Here is an 8,918-nt window from a genome sequence, read left to right as displayed (position 1 = left end):
TCTACATGCTACTATTTTTTCTTTAAAGTGATTCGGTGATCTTTCTGATGAGTAGATATCTTCAAAACAAGTACATGTATGTATATGCACATATCACCTTTTCTATTAAAATCAATGCATCAATACTATACAACAGTGTAGATCTATACACAAAGGCAGACATAAATGTATTGTGTGTTCATTTTGTGAATCTGAACTTGTAATATTGGAAACTTGGTGTATATGATTAAAGGTTGTTTCTGTTGTATTCCATTTTCATATTACTATACTTTTCCTATTTTTTGCTGAACAAGACTACCTCTAAATACGGTAATTTCCTGTACTCGCGTCGGCAGTACATATACTAAAATTGGAACGATACAGAGAAGATTAGCATGGCCCCTGCGAATGGATGACACGCAAATTCTTGAAGCGTTCCATATTTTTATGTCCGGTTCGAGACGACGGCCACGTTTTCTGAGCTGGGTGAAAAATCGAAAAGTTTTTCTCGTTTTTACGAGTCATCCGCACAGTTGGATATTCTTTTATTGGATTATTAACCTTAACTGTGATATTAAATAAGTATTTGTGCTTTTTATCAACCTGAACTGTGTTTCCTCCCTCCACCATATCGGGTGGGAGGGGAGGTCGAAAAACCCTGAAAGAACTTACTGTGTTTGTTGATGTTGGAGACAACAAATCTGTATTAGCCGGTGCTGTTATTAAAAGTGTTGAAGAAGCAGTCGGAGATGGAACAGTTGCTGCGTATGTACCGAAAAGTGGAAACGGATATGAAATTACTTTGTTGGATTACGATGCTTTGGAACTTATCTGTGACACAGGATTTAAAATCAAGAACAATACGTTTAAACCAAATGCCATTTTCTCAAAAGAGAAGCTGGTAAGTTTTTTGAATGTTTCATATTATGTAACTGATGAAGAAATTACTAAAAAGCTAACAGATGCAGGCTTAGAACTTGTTACTTCTCTGAAACGCAGGATGTACCCTGGCACCTCGGTGGCGGATGGTACACGTTTCGCAGTAGTCAAATTCCCTGATGAAATACAGAGCTTACCATATTCAATGAAGTTCTCAACTGGCATAAACTCTTTCGAATATATCCGAGTTGTACATGACAACCAGAAAAAGGTATGCACGAAGTGTTATGAAAGTGGTCACGTCTACGCCAACTGTCCAGAAAACCGATGCTTTAAGTGTTATAGAACTGGTCACCTAGCAAAGTTGTGTAACACGCCACCGTGTAAAACCTGCAACAAATACCCCCACAAGTGTCACTGTACCCCTTGGGGGGAACATTCACGGCCAGAAGTCGAGATTGATGAGGCAGAGCTATGGCAGACGAAAGGCGGAGATACGACCTCGGATGATAATACAGAGGAGGCAACTTTGATGACAGCTAATGATGATACAGTCGATACTGGTAGCGGTGATGTGCAGGACGACGATGATACACTTGACATTGAGGACATTTCAGATATTGAAACAGACAATTGTGTGAATCTAAAGAACATTATGAAAGAACCAGTTTCAAATATGGACACTGACAGTGTTGGTAATATTGATACTTGTAATAAATTTGGGGGGTCTGGGTTTCTCGGGCATCAAGGGACAGCCTCGGATTCCGTTATTCCTCTTTTTACTACAGATTTTGCATGTAAGTCTGATGATAAAGACCAAAATGACTCCGAGTCTGTCCTAGAACTTGAGAAAGATAAGTCTGATGAAGATTGTGAAAACCTTAAGAAAATTTGTAAAATGGGGTCAGGCCATATTCGAAGAAGAAAGATGCTAACAGGTCCTTCACTTACTGCTGAGGACATTAAGAAGTTGAAACAAAATCCTAGACACAAACTTTCCTGTTAAGACTCCACCTTCATCGTCCTAAACCCTTTAGTAGCCTTCCTCCTTATTACGATGGTTAATATTGTATCAATTAATGTCAATGGTCTTAGAGATTTGCATAAATTTGAACTGTTTAGTACATATTGTGAAGAGAATAAGTTTGATATTATTGCTATTCAAGAAACTTTTTGGGACGAGTCCGTTCAAAATAATTTAAGTAAATTATGGAATGGCAAAATATATGCCGAATGTACCGAAACCCATAGGCAAGGTGTTGGATTTTTAATTTCAAATAGATTAAAAGATAATGTTTCTTATGTAAAAAGTTTTGACGGCAGGTATCTACATATTAAGTTAAAAGTTGACGATAGAGAATTGGATATAATAACTTGTTATGCTCCAAATGTCGTGAAAGAAAAGGTTGCCTTTTTTGAGAAAATATCAAAAAATATCCCCATGTCAGAAAATACCATTTTACTCGGAGATTTTAACAATTCATTATCTAAACTCGACCGCCCAGAAAGGTCAGTTCATATAGAAGATAATGCTTTTAAATGTTTAGTACAATTATGCGAGACCCGTGATATTTATGATATTTGGAGAGCTAGAAACCATTCAGTCCGTTGTTACTCGTGGCGCAGAGTTATTAGTGATAAATTATGCCAAAGCCGTATAGATTTCATTTTTATTTCTAGAGTTTTGTCACAATTTGTCAAAAATGTTTATTACAAACACAATACATTTAGCGACCACTCCGCCGTCGTGATGCGTGTCGACTTTGTAGATGTAGAGCGTGGCCCCGGCCTCTGGATTTTCAACAACATGTTATTAGAAGACGTTATGTTCACTGAAAAAATTCGTACTTTAATCGAAAATGAAAAGAAATGTCACTTATATAATAGTGAACCGCTGGTGTGGTATGATAATTTAAAATTCAAAATTAAGCAAATTTCAAAGCTTTTTGCTACGAATAAAAGAAAGGCTGAAAAGTCAGAATATTTTAAACTACAGCGTGAATATGAAAAAATGTCCATCCAAGCCGCAAGTAATATAAATTTTAATGTTACTAAGTTTGAAGAAACCAAAATGAAACTTAAAGAGTATGAACATGATATATGTAAAGGTGCCATTCTCAGGTCCAAAGCCCATTGGGCGATCGAAAGCGATCGAAACTCTAAGTATTTTCTTGAATTAGAAAAGTTTAGGCAAAACAATAACTGTATAAAAGAACTCAAAACTCCCGACGGTAACTTACTCACAAACACCGACGACATTTTGAACGAAATCCACAGATTTTATAAAAACTTGTACTCTTGTACTGAAATTAATAAGGATAAGGCAGCGGAGATACTTGACTATATTTCCGAAAAAATTACAGAAGAAAACATGCAAATATTGGAATCTGAGGTAACTCTAGACGAGATTCGTTCGGCCTTATTCGGGATGGCTAAAAATAAGTCACCTGGTCCCTGCGGTTTAACAGTTGAGTTCTTTTGCAAATTTTTCGATTTATTCGGTGAAATTTTTATGAAGATTTTCAAAGTTATAGAAAATGAACAAATCCTTTCTAGATCTATGCGCCATGGTGTGATAAATCTTGTTTACAAAAATAAAGGAGATAAAAATAATCTTAAAAACTTTCGTCCAATTTCATTACTTTGCGTCGATTACAAAATTCTGGCAAGAGTTATGTCGAATCGCCTAAAAATCGTTCTGCCTAGTATCATCTCCGAAACGCAGACATGTTGTGTAACCGGTCGCGATATCGCGGATACAACGTCCAGCATACGAGACATTATAGAAGTCATTGAAAACGACAACTTAGAAGGGTATTTGATTAAGGTTGATCAAGAAAAAGCATTCGATCGAGTCGATCACGAATATCTCTATCTTGCTTTGGAAAAATTCGGATTCGGGCCAAATTTTATTCGTTGGATAAAAATTTTTTATAATGACGTAAGCGGCAGTATTAAATGCAACGGATTCCAAACTAAATACGTAAAAATTAGAAACTCAATTAAGCAGGGTTGTCCCGTTTCTGCTCTCCTGTACGTCTTGGCCGCTGAACCTCTCGGACAGGCTATAATTAAAAACAAAAATATTGTAGGTGTTAAAATTCACAATTCAGAGAAAGAGGGTAAAGTTTTTCAACATGCCGATGATACTAATATATTTACTTCCGACAAAGAGTCTATAGGTGAAGTGTTTGAGGTCCTTGACTTATACTGTCAGGCTTCAGGTGCTAAAATTAATAAAGATAAATCAGAAATTATGTGTCTCGGAGCCGGAAAATTATCGGATCAGGAATTGTATAATCTTAAACTTAAACGAAGTGAAAATGTTACAAAAGTTTTAGGTATTTACGTTGGTAAAGATAAAGTTTCTTGTGAATATCTTAATTGGAGAGACAAAATTCAAACAATTAAGTCCATTCTCTCCCTTTGGAACAAGCGTCAGCTAACCCTCCATGGTCGCGCAACTGTCGTCTCTATTTTGATCATGTCGCGTTTATATTATACGCTAACAGTTTGTCCCCTACCTGAAATTATTAAAGTTGAACTCCGGTCAGCAGTTTTAATTTTTTTATGGAAAGGGAAACCACCTTTAATTAAATACCAGTCAATTATAGGTGCAAAGGCTAATGGTGGCTTAAACATACCAGATATTTACTTAAAAATGCAAGCATTTAGATTAAAATTTCTTAATAAATATTTAGACCCTAATTGCACTGCTCTTTGGAAAAGTGCATTTAGCTATTTCATAACAAATATCAATAATCTTGATGTTGCCGAAAATATTGTCTATTTGGTTTTAAATAACAGCCAGCTTAAGCAACTTCCGGTATTTTATCAAGAAATGATGGAATCATTCTACAGAATCAAACATAAAATCAGCTTCAAAATGGAACCACACCAGATTTATAATATCCCAATTTTTTGTAATCCAGAGATTAAGTATAACAATAAAATGCTCCTCTTTCAAAATTTCATAGATGCAGGCTTGTTTCTAGTAAAGCACATATCCTCTGAAGTGGTACCAGGTTTTCTAAATCCGAATGCAATAATCGAAATAATCCAATCGCATAATCCAGATGAGAATGCCGAACACATAGCGTTATCCTTACAAAAGATTCTCGTTTCTATTCCTTTAGAATGGCACAAACACGTAAAAACTGTAAATAATCCCCAAGGTGACAAAATCCCGATACTCAAAATTATCGACGAAAATGACAAAGAAATTTTCTTCAATACATGTACAACTAGGAATTTCTATTCAGTCATTTTATCTTTATCGTGGGAACAGCCTACGGCCGAGAAGAAGTGGGCGGAGTTTTATCCTGAACTAGAATTTAAACGCTTATACTCGCTTGTCAATCAAGAAACGTTAACGCCTGATTGCCGATGTTTGTACTATCGCATGATACATCGCTCTATATTTACCCTTGAAAAATTAAATAAAATAGGTACTGTAGATAATGAGATATGTAAGTGCTGTAATCAATCAACAGAAGACTTGTCTCATCTGTGGGTCACTTGTTCATTTCAGAAACCACTTCACAACTATTTAAAGGATTTATTATTTGACATGTTTAGGAATTGTTCTGCAGATATTGTGAACTCTATAGATTACGAACAACTTATCCTACTAGGTTATTTGAATACTTCAAAGCTTATAAATACATACTTTTTGAACTACATGATTTGTGTAGCTAGACTTGGCATTTATAAATCACGTAATTTGAAAGTGTTTGAAAGCAAAAATATCGAAACAGTCCGTTTTTTCAAATATACAATTCAGAGATACATTGAATATGCTTTTGCTTTATATAGAGTGAAAAACAAAATGAACCAGTTTTATCAATATTTTCTTAATAGAAATCCACTCTTACGACTAGAAATGGATTCACTTGTGTTTCATTTTTGATTTTTAACATATTGATGAAAGGAAAATGTTCTTGCCTAATTATTGTGATTACTTGTAGACATTGTTTATATAAATACAACTTGATACATGTACAACTGTGTTTGTATGCAGAAAGCATTGTTATCTATTTTTATTTCTTCCTTTCTTCTAACATGTATTGGCTAACTTTGGCTAAATTCAAAATTAAGTATATCTAAAAGACATATATATATATATATATATTCGTTGAATTTGTAAAACCGGGTATTGTCCGGTTCAACACAACCTTGTAAATATTAATGAATAAAATTATTTTTACAATGAAAAAAAAAGAGCGCCAGTCTAGTAAACTGGAGGTCGCGAGTTCGAATCTCGCTGGAGCCTTTTTCTCAGTTGAAATCATTGTTCACATCTTTTTTTCCCCTATTTTGACGATTAATAGGCTACAATTAGCAGATTGTAGAAAATAAACTTTACATTTATTCCAAATAAAGCATAAGAAATCATCAACTTGTGGAACAAGTTATTAAATGCGATGTCAATGACGTATAAAGAACATCTACATTCTACTATTTTTTCTTTAAAATGATTCGGTGATCTTTCTGATGAGTAGATATCTTCAAAACAAGTACATGTATGTATATGCACATATCACCTTTTGCTATTAAAATCAATGCATCAATACTATACAACAGTGTAGATCTATACACAAAGACAGACATAAATGTATTGTGTGTTCATTTTGTGAGTCTGAACTTGTAATATTGGAAACTTGGTGTATATGATGAAAGGTTGTTTCTGTTGTATTCCATTTTCATATTACTATACTTTTCCTATTTTTCGCTGAAGAAGACTACCTCTAAATGCGGTAATTTCCTACTCATTATTGTCGACGGCTCCATAGCTCAGTTGGTTAGAGCGCCAGTCTAGTGGAGCTGGTTTTTGGATGTACCATGTTTAACATGTAAACAAAGTGTTGTCCGGAAATTATTCTGATTTTGGTGAGTTCTTCGCCATATTTGTAACTGTAAACATTTCCTGAAGTTTAATGTGTATTATATGATTGAATGTGACATATATTATCTCATAATATTTGTTGAATAGCCCCTTTTCCTGTGTTTTCGTTACAGGGAAAAGGGGGAGGGAAGGTGTGTTCGATTTGTATTCAGTGGTTTGACTAAAGACTGATGGCAAACTTTAATAATAGTGGGGGAGAAAGTTCTCGAAAAAACATGAATTTTTCAAATGAACAGTTCTCAAAGGAGAAAACCGTTTTAGTTGGGTGCCCCGTAGATGGTTTTGGTGCCGTGGAGGCTGAAATGATTATTGATGAAATTGAGAAGAAATGTGGTGTTGGAAGTGTCGTTGCATGCGTACCGAAAAATGGAGTTGGTTATGAGGTGGTACTAAGAGAGAGAAAAATGATGGAATCCGTTATTGGTGAACTATCTTTAAATGGTAAAAAGTGCGCTGTTAATGAAGTAGAGGCAAGTTTTAAGTACGTTTCAATACTAAATTTAAGTATGTATGTCTCAGATCGAGAAATTATTGATAGATTTTCCAAGATTGGAGTGGAGATTGTTTCTCCGATAAAGAAGCATAGGATGAAGTCAAAGAATAATGTCTTTGACGGAACTCGTATTTTCAAAGTTAAACTTCCGCCGAACATGGCTTCAATACCGTATTCAATGAAGTTTTCAGTTAATGAAAAGGAGACGGCTTACTACCGGGTTATTCATAACCAACAAGTCAAGGTGTGCTCTGGGTGCTTTAGCTCAGAACATATATACAAAGACTGTCCAGAATTTAAATGTTTTGAATGTGGTCAGCAGGGGCACATTAGTAGAAAATGTTTAAAAAACAGGTGTGCGTTTTGTTTTCGAAAGAAAGACTATTGTAATTGCAAAGCCAGAGAAGAATTGCAAATTGTGAATCAATTTCCACAATTTTCTTCTGAGAATTTGCAGGAAATGTCATGTCAGGAGTTGATAAAAGAAGCAGATGAGGAGGCTATGAAAACCACAGATGTGAAAGTTGGATATATGGATAAAAATTGTAAGGAGACGGAGGTTTGTACAAGTGTGCAGGAGAATGTTGATTCTCGTGAAGGTACAGATGTAGGAGATAGTATGGAAGAAGGAATCGTAAGTGTAAATGGCGATGCTAGTCATTACACTGAGGATGTAGATGAAGTGGGTTTTGGTGAAAGTGCTAAAGGTGGTGCTAGCCTTTGCACTGATGATGAGGGTGACGGTGATTGGAATGGAGATGGTATTTACATTGATGAGGAGGAGTGTTTTGAGATGGATGATGGTGTTGGTGATGACAGTGCGGAATGTGTCAGAGATGATAAAGTCAAGAAAGGTACAGATAAAGAATTAAACAATATTTGTTTGAATAATTGTAATATTGAACCAGTTTTGCTTACTAAATCAAATGTTGAATTGTCTGGTGAAAATATAATTGATAAAATGTCTGATGGTTTAGGTGTTGAAAGTGCTGTCTCCCCCTTGAACAAAATGACAGTAGCCAGGGGGAAGTCAGGAGTTCATGTGATTCTCTGGATGAGATTACTATGGACACTTTTCCCGTGGTCAGTGAAGACCAAGAGGAAAGTGGAGATACTTTCACTGTTGTAGGGAAGAAGAGAAATTACTTGGGTATTAAAAGGAGAAGTATGCTTAATATCAAGCCTAATATTAAAGCAGCAAGGTTGTCAAATTTACAAAAACATTTGAATAGTTAATAATGGAGTGTTTAATGTTGTATATTATTAGAATTATTTTTGTGATGGCTACTTATAACTTCATAAGTTTTAATTGTAATGGTCTATGTAACCAAAGTAAAAAGGATTGTATTTTTTCATTATGTAATGAAAGAAAGTATGATATTGTATGCTTACAGGAAACATTTTGGAATAATATTATTTTTGAAGATATAAAGAATGATAAGACATTATGGAATGGTGATATTTTTGCAAGTAATAGTAACTGTAATAGACAGGGTGTTGCAATTCTTGTCAGTAAAAACCTTAAAAATGTATTTAAAGTTTGTGAATGTGTACCTGGTAGATTTATTCATATTCAAGGTAAAATCAATGATAAAATTGTAGATATTTTTAATTTGTATGTTCCTAATAGTGTAAGTGAAAAATGTGAATTTTTTGAAGATT

The 8,918-nt window shown here is 34.7% G+C and overlaps 1 non-coding gene across 1 annotated transcript; it reads left to right on the top strand.

Moving 5' to 3' along the window:
- The first annotated feature begins 319 nt into the window (after window positions 1-319).
- On the top strand, window positions 320-426 carry LOC148617388 (U6 spliceosomal RNA). Its single transcript, XR_015923006.1, has one exon. It is a non-coding gene; the product is annotated as a U6 spliceosomal RNA (small nuclear RNA).
- The last annotated feature ends 8,492 nt before the right edge of the window (window positions 427-8,918 follow it).

This window comes from Perna viridis, chromosome 5, assembly GCF_037379345.1.
Source record: "Perna viridis isolate PV_CMFRI_1.1 ecotype Kerala chromosome 5, ASM3737934v1, whole genome shotgun sequence".
Classification (NCBI taxonomy): Eukaryota; Metazoa; Mollusca; class Bivalvia; order Mytilida; family Mytilidae; genus Perna; species Perna viridis.
The sequence above is the reverse complement of the archived record's forward strand: the minus strand, read 5'-3'. Positions and strand labels throughout refer to the sequence as shown.